General features: G+C 44.1%; 1 protein-coding gene across 1 annotated transcript in view; it reads left to right on the top strand.

Annotated features, from left to right (window-relative positions):
* The first annotated feature begins 933 nt into the window (after positions 1 to 933).
* bach2b (BACH transcriptional regulator 2b) overlaps positions 934 to 11,623 on the top strand; it is a 106,410-nt gene continuing 95,720 nt past the window's right edge. The window contains exon 1 of the mRNA XM_088909232.1: positions 934 to 1,092. The gene's annotated coding sequence lies outside the window, so the exon portion shown is untranslated. The remainder of the gene's footprint in view (positions 1,093 to 11,623) is intronic.

Here is an 11,623-nt window from a genome sequence, read left to right as displayed (position 1 = left end):
CGTCCAGCTGTTTCCTGGAGGACGCCCGGGTGTCGGCTTCAGCAGCGTGGCCGGGGAGCTTGTTCCCTGCTCCCACCACCCTTTGGGTAAAGAGGCGCCTCCCTTTCTCACTGCCGGTTGGTTGGTTTTCAAACTTGAGAGAGTGAGTCCACTCGCAATCCTCCTGCAAGTCTGAAGGGTCGTCTGTACACTTACTCTATTTAGAAATCGCCGCAACAGTGTGAGCCCGCTTTTAGCAAATGTGCTAGGAAAAAAGGTCATGCATTTTATAGACAGGGTGTCTATGAAGTGTCTCGCGTTGTGAATTGTAATTATTAGCATGTCGTGTATCTGCAGCTTATTCATTTACAACGATGTCCAAGAAAACGTGTCGGAGAACACGGGAGACACACTCGTGTGTGTCACCGGCGATTTCCCATCGACCATACAGAGCTCATGCGGGCGAATTTGACATTTTCTCGCTTTGTACTACAAATCCCATACAGCTTTGCAGCTCACCCCCCCCCCCCCCCCTCAACTGCATACTTCATTAGTCATGGCGAAAAAGCGCCGCACTCACAGAAACACAATCCCGCCGCGTGAGGCTGCTGAGCTAATGCGAGGCGAGGTGGCGCGCGGCGCGCGCTCGTTAGGGCGATTCACCAAGCCGCGCTGCGGACAGTTTCTTGAGTAGGTGCCTAACCGCCCGGGGCATTCACGCAATCTGTACCGTGCATTGTTGTGAATGAGGGATAGGGTGACGTCAGCGCTCGAATGTCAACAATGTAGCGATTGAGAGTAGGCGTTCCATTAGAGTGTAACAAACAGGGGAGAAGGAGCCGCACGCTGTATTGGAGCCTCACACACTGACATTTACCGGGCAACATCAACAATAACATTAAAGAACCACCGAACGGCCCTCTTGCACAAAGACACAGCTGAACCTTAAAAGCATCAAATGCAATCTCCGTGCAGTCACGGGGAGGGGGGGGGGCTTTAGGAAACTCTGCAAGGAAGTCACCATGTGAAAAAATGTTCTAATGTGGTAAACAGACAGACCAAAAAAAAACAAAAAGGCTGGATTACAAGAAAAAAAAAATCGAAAGTTAAAAGGTGAGCAGCATGAACGTTTTTTTTTTTAAAATCCTTTGCTTCGATCTCTGGTTTTCGTTTCCTGGCTTTTGTTCCCGAGTAGTATTTTGTTCATTTGCGGTACTGCGGTTCCAAAACTTGTGCGCTGGGTGGGCTTTCTCTGAACGCGTACTGCTGGAGCTGGAGCTGGCGTCCGAGGCTGGAAAAGGCGACTGTGTGTGTGTGTGCGTGCGTGCGTGCGCTCTGTTTTCTGTCCGTCGGGCAGTGTCTTTCTTTTTTTTGCACATTTTGCTGACCGCTTCTGCCTGCAAGCCCCGATCGGCATACAGCCCGGGTGAAACCGGCGAAGCCCGGAGAGTCCCACGTCCTGTCCTGTCGTGCAGTGCGTTGTGTGTTGTGTGTTGCGTGTTGTGCGGTACGATCCCGGGGAAGGAGGAGGAGGCGCGGGGCAGTGCCGAGGGGTCAGGCACGGCTCTTGTGTGCGCGCAGAGGGAAGGGGCTGTCAGCTGCGAGAGGCCCTGGCCGCTCAAGACAGCCGCGGCCAAGACGGAGACCCCCTCGTTACTCCTTCCCGCCCTCACTCATCCCGCAGCTCCCGGGAACGAAACCGAGACCAGGAGAGCAAATGAAACAGCAGCAGGCTTCGCCCGTGCACCCCAGTTTCTGCGCTGTTTAGCCCCACGCTTTGAGAGAACGGCTAGTGTGCCTGTGCGATTTATATATATATATAAAAAAAACCCCGTCGCCGGTATGCATTAGCACTAACGCCCTTGGACGCTGACATCGTCGTATCTAACGTTCAGCCTTTTACAGCAGATTGCGACGTCAAAAATGGGAAATAGTCATTATTGGACGAATGCAACCAAAAAAAAAACGCGTTTTTTTTGTGTGTGTGTTTGCCCCGCTTTGCGTGATGCATAAAACGTGGTGCACTTGGTACTCGTCGCAGCCACAGTGGAAATAAAATCTGCAAGCCATCACGTTGCAATTCCCATTAATCCGCAGAAAATCAGCAAACTATTTGCTGTGTAAGGCACCGCTGTCCTTATTTGGTTCCGCTGCAAACGCAAACGGCGTGATAACCCGTAGGTGTCACTTCAGACTAGACCAAGGGGCATGTGGACGCGCGTTTTCTCAAGCTTTCTGAAAATCGTCGGTCCGGTTTTGCTTTTAACAGATTATTCTTCTGGTCAAGCACAATATGTCTAACTGAGAAAAAAAATAATTCTATAGATCAATTCGTAATATAGACGCGCGCGCGCGTGTGTGTGTGTTTTTAAATCTGACCGCCAATGAATACAGTTGCTTTGTGTGCGGTTTCTGGTGGTGTCTGATCAAATTTGTGAAGAGACTCGTGGAAGCGCGGGACAGTAAAAAAAAAAGATGAATGTAAAAAAAAGACTCTTTAAATCTCATGTGCGCTTTTTTTTCTCCTGAATGTGCTCTAAAGGTACAGTCCGAATGGGAATGCCGACTAGAAACATGAATCGGACCTTGACACGAGTGCTAGCGCTTTGTCCTGAAATCTTGGAAGAACTTGACTGATCTGTCAACCGGGGTTCATGCGCATTCGGTCTCATCAGCGTTTTATACTTGCAGTGCCGAGTTTATGGGACGTCTTGTGGCGGTTTCACATAACAGTGTTGGATGATAAGCAGATCTGGGGCGTCTGCACAGAGAGCCCGCAGAATCATCCGAAGCAAATGAACATGCCCGCGGAGACGAAAGGTGCTGGCGTGTGGAATGTTCACCAGCGTCGGTGATGGGTTCTGGTTTAGCTGAAGCTGGCGTGCGGGTCGCAGCCGCGGATGCAGTAGGGAGCACCGGAGTGACAGCCTTTGTCTGCTGTTGGTGGGCAGGAAAAAATGAGAATAGATAGGGGGGGGGGAAATCCTCGTAAACATTTACAAGTCTCCTCCAAGCGTGTTCAGGCGCAAACGGCTTTCTTTCGCGTGATCACAGGGAGCTGTGAAGAAGGAGGAATGGCGGTACCCCGGCACTGACGGCCGGGGAAGAAGCTGAGTGTGAAATCGCGTCCTCTCCCTCTGCACTCCCGGCTATTTTTACAGTGTAGTGACATGCTTCTAAAAATAATAGAAGTCATTGAATGCTCTTAGCCTGATTGGGGGGGGAAAGAGGGCAAACTCGGATGTGATGGCAAGTGCGTGTTCAGGGTGAGATCATTTGCCTTGTATTTGCTGTACTGCGCACGTGAAGACTGCAGCATGGCAGAATTGCACCTCAATCAATAGCGTTCCTCTCCGCTATCGGATTGATTTATGGGGTACTTGTATGTGCTGCAGCGGCGGGTTTTTTTTTTTCCCCAGTCCATTGTTCTTCGCATTTGACCGCGGTCTGATCTTTTGTTTTGCACTTTTTCTTAAGTTAACCCGGGATGAAGAAGCGTTTCTTCCAAGGTTGGGACAACTTTAATTCACTTGGCGTGCGTTCATTACCCGGCTGGTCCGAAGGGCAGGTGTCGATGTGCCGTTGTGGATAAAAGCCGAAAATGAGAGAGAGAGAGAGAGAGAGGGGGGGGAAAAAAACTTTGATCACGACGTTCAACTTTCAAACGTATTGTAGTGCATAGCTTGATGGGCAGTTGCTGATGGTAGAAATTGAGATTTAATGGGCGGGTGTTTCTCGTGTCGTTTTATAACTGTTGCAAAAGCATAGTAACTTGTGATGCAGTCGCACAAACCAGGTTTTCAAGTCATGAAAAAGGTAACGTGTATGCAGTAAAATGGATCAATTCGCTACTGCCTGCCACTGAGGGGAGGCGAATTTCCTAGAGGTCAGAATGCGTTCAGTATTCAAACAAATGGAAACTAGAGGTTATCGGATGGCATTAGTAAATACTGCCTATGGCCGTTTTATTCACACATCAGTTTTGTGAATGTTCCTTCACAGACGCAATTTTAGTCGATCTTAACACAATAAGCATTAGTAATACATTTAAATCTGGGTGACCACGAACTCGATTAGACACACATAAAGGTCCCCTTTATAAAGCTGAAACCAGATTTCTTTGTAATGACGACAGTACACTAGAAGTGTAAATATTACGAGGAAAGTGTACCAGGGATTTTAATGTGCAGTTGATATGTAGCTGTGATGCCCCCTTTATAAACATCTTTACCTTCGGCAGGAGCTGTGTATTGTAAGAATATTAATCAAAATTAGTTCAGTCTTATTCTGAATGAATGCAGTTTGATGGTAGGTCAGTGCTCTTCATTTAGAGGAGGAAAAAGCAACATTCACATGTTCATAAAAATAACACATTTGATAAACGCGCTGTTTTAATTGTTAATGATAAAACGCTCTCTCCTTCTTTATATATATAACAGAGGCAGCTATCTGTTCGGGGAGAGTACAATTTTAACAGTGCTCGAGAATTACGTATAATTGTGTCCTCACGTTTAGTCTTTGCCTAATACACTGCCTTCAAGATCCTGATACGTACAAAACATATATAGATATTTGCAGTGCGTCAAATCAGTTATGCTGCAACATTTTTTGTGTAAAAAATTGTAAATCAAATAGCGAAATTACACATAAAAATATGCAAACATGCTGCATAATATGAATACACAGATGCAGGTCAGTAAATGCAGACTGGGATTTGGGCTGCAGTAATCCCTAGGCAGACTGGTTGGGGAAAAAAAAGATGTGCATTATTGCCAATGTATACAATGTGTACGGATAATAGCCAACTGCAGCTTGTAACCTTAGTGCAAGCAGTGAGGACAGCTGTTCAGTCTTTTGATGATGTAATGTAGCTTTCTGGTTCTCTACCAAGATTTATCATTTAGGGTTTCAAGTCAATGGATATAATTCTGTACTTTATGGGAATGGTCACATTTGTCACTGTGTCATTCGGTGTTCAGTGCATTGTGCGGGATTAGTAAAATGAGATTGATTAGGAAAATCTAAAGCAACCCTTTCATAGTCCAGGTGATCTTGGAGGATATAAGAAGAATGATGGTACAATAGTGGTTCTAAAGTTAACTGAACAGTGTTAAGCTAAAGATATTTTAGATTCTTAATAAATACAATGTGTGACCAGTCAAGAGGACATTTATGACATTAATAATTACAGTATGTGTCACATTAGCTATAGTTCTTATTACCAGGGTGTCTTAATTGAAAGATGGGAAAATAGCTATTATTTTGGATCAAGATACAGCTGAGTGGCATGGAAACAGAATTAGGTTTTCAAGTGTCAGTGACCATTTTGGAAGTCCACACTTGCGGGTGGCTCAGACGAATACTGTGTTTTCCACACAAACCATTCTTGTTTTGAAAATGCCATTTGACTGATTCTGTAACAAATCTGTTACAATCACATGTACAATATTTGAAATTATTGGACCCCTTGATACGGTTGAAATTGAAGTTGGTTGAGAAATGAAAAAAAAACATAGTGTAACGCAACGGGGGCTCAGGTGGGCGCCCTTGCCGCATCAGGTCGGCCCCACACTGTCCGGGGCTCGAACCCGGGACTTCCGCGTCTCTCTGCAGCGACCTAGCCCCGTGAGCTAAAGAGATCTCTGCAGCGACCTAGCCCCGTGAGCTAAAGAGAGATCTCTCCACAGCCCAGTAGCTGTAGTCCTGCTATCACAGGGAAGGGCGGTGACGTCACCTGCTCTGGTACGCCGGCTCTTACACAGTGTCTGTCGGCCGTAAGCGTTACACTCTCCCCCGCTTAAATCGCCGTCCCCGGCGAAGGGCTATCCCACCCCGCTTCTGACACCAATGTAACGCAACGGGGGCTCAGGCGGGCGCCCTTGCCGCATCAGGTCGGCCCCACACTGTCCGGGGCTCGAACCCGGGACTTCCGCGTCTCTCTGCAGCGACCTAGCCCCGTGAGCTAAAGAGAGATCTCTCCACAGCCCAGTAGCTGTAGTCCTGCTATCACAGGGAAGGGCGGTGACGTCACCTGCTCTGGTACGCCGGCTCTTACACAGTACCTGTCGGCCGTAAGCGTTACAATAGCTTCTGCTGAAACTTATTTCAGAACTCTTGTTGAAACTGATATACCCGGCATACTTCAAGACATGGAGAGAAGAGATCATAGCCACTAGCATCCAATCAAGCTACAGTAGATGGGACGGTTGGCTTTTTTCATTGATATCCTTTCTTACATTATTTTCTGTCCTAGTTATGAGCATGATAATTGTATGCTCCACAAAATTGTCCTGATGCTAAAGTTTCACTCTTAAAACCTGGCCCACAAAACTTGTATCTAGCAGTACAAAAAGGAGAGGACATTTCTCATACTAAAATGTACGTCGAAACACCACCATGTACGATGCAATTATTGTTCAGAGTTCAGAATACATCCAGATATCGCCTCACTGCATCAGAACACAACAGCAATAAAAGCAATTATGCCATGCATCATCTGTTCATCTTATGAACAGTATAATATTTAATGTGTGTTTGGACTGAGCTTTAGCTTTAATTTCACAGGTGTGGATCTAGTTAATGAGCAATACTGACAAAAAGGGAAAGAGTGTGAAATTGCAGGGTACTTTAAGAAAAATTATTGCGGGATTTTGCACACTTCGCAATAGATCAGGCAGATGAGTGAGAAATTACATTGCCCATCAATAAGTTCCCAACATGCCAGGAACACATCTCTGCATGTCTCTCCGGGGGTTAAACATTCCTAGTTCAAGGTAGCTAAACAGTGTTTAGCTGTTAGATAACAAAGACAGAGGATCTCAAATTAAATTTGTGAATGCTTTGCAGGTATTTGCTCTAGTCACCAAGTGACCTGCACATACTGTAGCTGCCTCACAGCAGGGATATTAGTCAGCAGTTCACTGGACGGTTTGGGTCTTTGTCTGGTTTTGGAGGGGGAAGCGACTTCGGACATGTGCAAGAATTATGAAAATAATTGATCCACCTAGAAGTGAAAATTTTGTTCAGGGCGTTTTAGGATCTCTGGTTGGATGTTGTCTCAGCCAGCAGCAGTGCTTTGTCCTATTCCAAGGCTTGAAGAGTTAGGGGATGTTTCTGCTGCCCTTGGAGAGTTCCCCCACTCTGCTCTGGATTTGCTTTTTCAGTCCCTTTTCTGCCATAACTTTCCCATAGGAAACCCAGGAATCCCATTTGACCAGATTGCTGGGCTGTTTCCTAGCTCTGTAGATAATCTGTGTCCTGTCTGTTCTGAACAAGTGACCCATATTGCTGAAGTATGCAGGCAGACTCCTCCTGCAGACAAGGTAGAGTTGACCTTTGCCCAACATGGGGGTTACATTCCTCCAAAGTGGCGCATTAGGCTATTTTGCATTGAAGAAACTTAACACCTTATGTAATAAATAGGGATACATGAATGCAGCCGTATAAGTCGCCTGTTAATACTAATATACATGTATGATTCCACGCAATCGGAATAGTGAATGAAATGAAACTATAATAAAAAATCATATATTTACTGTAAAATAAAATTATAAACATTTATTACATTTACATATGATACAAATGTTGTTAAATGCTTACCTTTAGATAGTGAAAGTTTAGGACATTCAGACCTCCACACCTCCAGAATTTTTGTTTTTTTCCCACTCATGCCAGAACGTACTGTAAGTCTTATTCTCTATATTTCCACTTTCAGGTGCCATGCCTTTTGACTCCATTATGTTTTTTAAGGCTGGAAACCAACACAAAAGTTCAAGAAGGTCGAAAAAGGCCACTTCTCTACTAAACTGTATGACCTTACTGAACTTCTCGTGGTAACAGGGTACTTGAGACTGAGGGAGAGAAGGGTGTACATGGTGTAGAAGTGTTGAAAATATGTATTGCTATGAGTTTCTAGAGCACCTATAAAAGTAATAAATACTACTTTTGGCAGAATGTTTATGACTGCATGAAGTCAAATGTTTTGCGTTCGACGGATATTTATTCTCTTTGATTTTTTTTCCACGTACAATCAAACCGAATTGCAGAAGGGTTTACGGTATAGATGCATGGCAATAACTCCATAGAATGGTCCACATGGCTGCCTTATAGAAGACTCTCCAAAAACAGATGTATGCCTGTTCTGCAGGGATATTGTGGGATGATACTGTTCAGGACCTCGCTGTGCAGTATTTCAACCATTTGATTTTGTACAGGTTCACACAAAGAGGCAGGCAGTGGACTAATGCTTACTGAACTGACCCAGCACAGCCATCTTTCTGTCTAGCAGAGTGGAAAGTTCCAGGATGTTTGGAATATAGACACAGTCATGCTCTGACTCCCCATTTGAGTTTTTCTCTGCATCAGCTTCTTGGTAGCTGGAGGGACACTGCACTGTGTGAGGTGTCAGCTTCCAGGTGAGATGTTGGACTGAGGGCCTGACTGACTTGGTCATCAAAGACTCCATAGCATGATCTTAGGGGTTGACACCTCTGAGATCAATGGTGTGAACCCCAGTGAGCTGGCTACAGAGTGGAAGTACAAGACAAGTACAAGAGTGGAATGTATTCCACTCTTGTACAATCTGGCCTTAGTTCAATTAGTGAAGCAAATTTTCACCTTTCCACCTGATATTCTATAATGTGGGACGGCTGGTGCATAATGGCTGCCAGACTGCCCAGGGGATTTCCAATATTGAGGTTTTTACTGTGTGCACTAGTCTCTTGGTAGCCCCATTCCGTGTGATGGCTGCTGAAGTCTTTAATATAGATGGCTGGGTGTGGTAGGATTAGTAGAACCCGTTGGAAGATTGGATGTGGATTTTCAGGTAAGGTATGTTCTTGATATTGTCCTCCAATATTGTAGGATAAGATCACTTTATTGGCCATGCACAATTTCTTGCATTAGGAATTTGTCTTTTCGCATACCCCAGCTTGCTCTCCATGAGACACACAGACAGGGAGAGAAGCTTTGGGTCAGAGCACAGGGTCAGCCATTTATACGGCGCTCTAAAGCAGTTGGAGTTAAGGGCCTTGATCAGCGGCCCAACGGAGTAGGATGCCTCTGCCGGCCGCGGGATACGAACTGGCAACCTTCCAGCCACAGACGCAGTGGAACAATCTTCGAACAATCTTTGTGCAATACCTCTGACGAAACAACATGTCCAAAACAGATCCGTTTCAGATTGGTTTACTTCTACCCATGAGTCTAAAGGCTTATTTCAATATTTTGCAGAAAATGAGCTGTTAAGAGGTAGCAGGTTTGACTTCATTGGACTTGTGCAGCTGGGATTCCGAGGTATCTGCCTGCGATGGTGGTTCACATCTGTCGAGAGCAAGAGTTCTGTGGCCCTCGCACATTAATGGCCTGTTTTTTTGACAAACTGGATTTGATTTGATGCTAGTTGAGGCTCAGGCGTGTGCCTGTGACAGTGGTTCCAGCTGCGTACGCAGCAGAATGCCAGTCTGTCCTAGACATATGCATGATGATTATCTTAGAATAGAGAATTGCATATCGAAAGAGGTTTGCAATAGCACTTCTGATATATCATATCCACACTTGTTTTATTTTTTAAAATAGAAATATATTATTAATTGTATAACATGTTTTTGAAATCAAAAACAGGCTATTATAGTCAAGCTATCAATCTAAAAACACAACATTTCTAGTCAGAGGTGTTTTGTTTGAAGACTCAAGTAAATTGTGAACCAGGAGATCAGTTATATGGGAACGTTTTTTACAAAATTGGCGGCTTTTCGTTTTTGTCCACAACACAGTATCCTCTTGTAGGTTAGCAACCTTTATCAAGGCTGGCATGGAAAAGAACTTTTCAACTGTGTTTACACTCTGTTTTTGCCATATCATAGCTGGTTTTAGAAGATCACAAGCCAGAAAGCCCTTAATCATGAATTTAGCAACCTTAAAGGGAAAACATTAAGTTCATATTTTTTTTGAATGATATTCATAATTAGATAAATTAACACATTATTGGAAAGCTGTAATTTGATATATGATGGGAGGCCTTGGGTCTGTACTGTAGAAAAATGAACAACAGCTCTTTTTGCCCATCTATTGCTGGGGAGAAATAGATTGCAAAGATCAGTCAGTGCTGATCACATTGTGATTTACATGTTATGACAGCCTCAGTTTTTTTTTTCTAGAGCAGTAAGACGGAGCTCCTCTGTAATTCACTGTAAAATGAGTGAAAAAGAAACTACTACAGGGAAGTGGCAGCACATCTTTCAAAGTGATTTTTTTCACACATAGCTGAGAGAGCATATTTAACACAGCGCAGCTGCCATTTAGGCATGGTGAGCTCTTCTCACAAAGACAACCAGTCCTGTCTCCACAATGGCACTAGACCAGCAATGAAGAGGAGCTTTTTGGAATGCGAATGAGTCAAATAAATTGTACTCTACCTCACATATCAATTACACTGCATGATTCATTAGAGGTTGTACTTAGTTTGCATACTGGAGGTCATGTTTTTTTGTGAAGATTGATTTTGTTTTATTTTCTTGTGAGAAATGTATTTTTTCTGACTGAAAAAAGAAATCAGCTCTGATGCTATGTCTGGTTATTATTATTTTTACTTTAAATATTCTACCATGCCGTCATCACACTGTGCATAAGAATTCAATTTGGCCTATATAATGACACACAAAATGGAGCAAGCGTTTAAGTCATTAAGTCACATACTGTACATATGGTTATTTACCTTGTTTCAAATGTGGTAGTTTTGTAAATTTCTTGAGTAGGGTTGTACTTTGGGATGAATAAAATACTTTCATAAATACTCCATTTATAGAATTGCAGTTGATGTGAGATTTCTAAAATTTGATGATTAAGAATCTATCTTGAAAAAGACAGGATTTGATTTAATACGTGAACAACAAAGGGCACGCTAATGCTCCATGAGTAAGGATGAGTGTGTGATTGTCATTGATGTGATTGAAGACAGACAGACAGTCTGAGGGACGATGCCTGGAGAGTCAGATGTTCTGCTTCGACAACCAGCAGAAACCACAAAGCTGGCTTTGTGAAGGACAGGCCTCTGTCTAAAAAGCAGGTCATCACACTGGGCCCGGGATCATTACATCCATTTGAATAATCATTTTCAGAGGGCAGTGACTCCATCACAAGAGATTCCAGGAGGAAATATCCTACATATCAACAGAAAGGCTGTAGCTTGTCGTCTACATGGAAGGGATCTGCATTCACAGAAGCTGCTTAGAGGTATCGTGTTGACAAGTGAGAGATGAAATTACCCTCTTTTGTGGCCAGGGAACGTCAGCAGAGAGAGTAGCGGAGGATTTAATTCACCAGTCAGTGATGGTTTGTCCTTGGCAGACGTGACAGAAGACAATGAGTGTGGAGATGTCGTGGCGATTACTATGCTGACTGTTGTATTGTTCCAGCCACTCTGTGGGGTGATGGAAATGTGATGTATCGAGGAATCTCCTTTTCACAAGAATGCCTGTGGTCCAAATCAGTAGCTACCTTACTGCTGAGAAATAAATCCCTTGACCCAGCAGTTTTTATGATCCTGCAAGAATCATTCATTTTCCAGCAGGGCGTTGCGAGAGCACAGAATGCTGGGATTACAATGGCATAACCTCAAAAAGTCAATGTCAATGTCGGTGTCTTG

Source organism: Atractosteus spatula, chromosome 2, assembly GCF_055471065.1.
Source record: "Atractosteus spatula isolate fAtrSpa1 chromosome 2, fAtrSpa1.hap1, whole genome shotgun sequence".
Taxonomy (NCBI): Eukaryota; Metazoa; Chordata; class Actinopteri; order Semionotiformes; family Lepisosteidae; genus Atractosteus; species Atractosteus spatula.
Note: the sequence above shows the minus strand (reverse complement) of the source record. Positions and strands in the feature narration are given on the sequence as shown.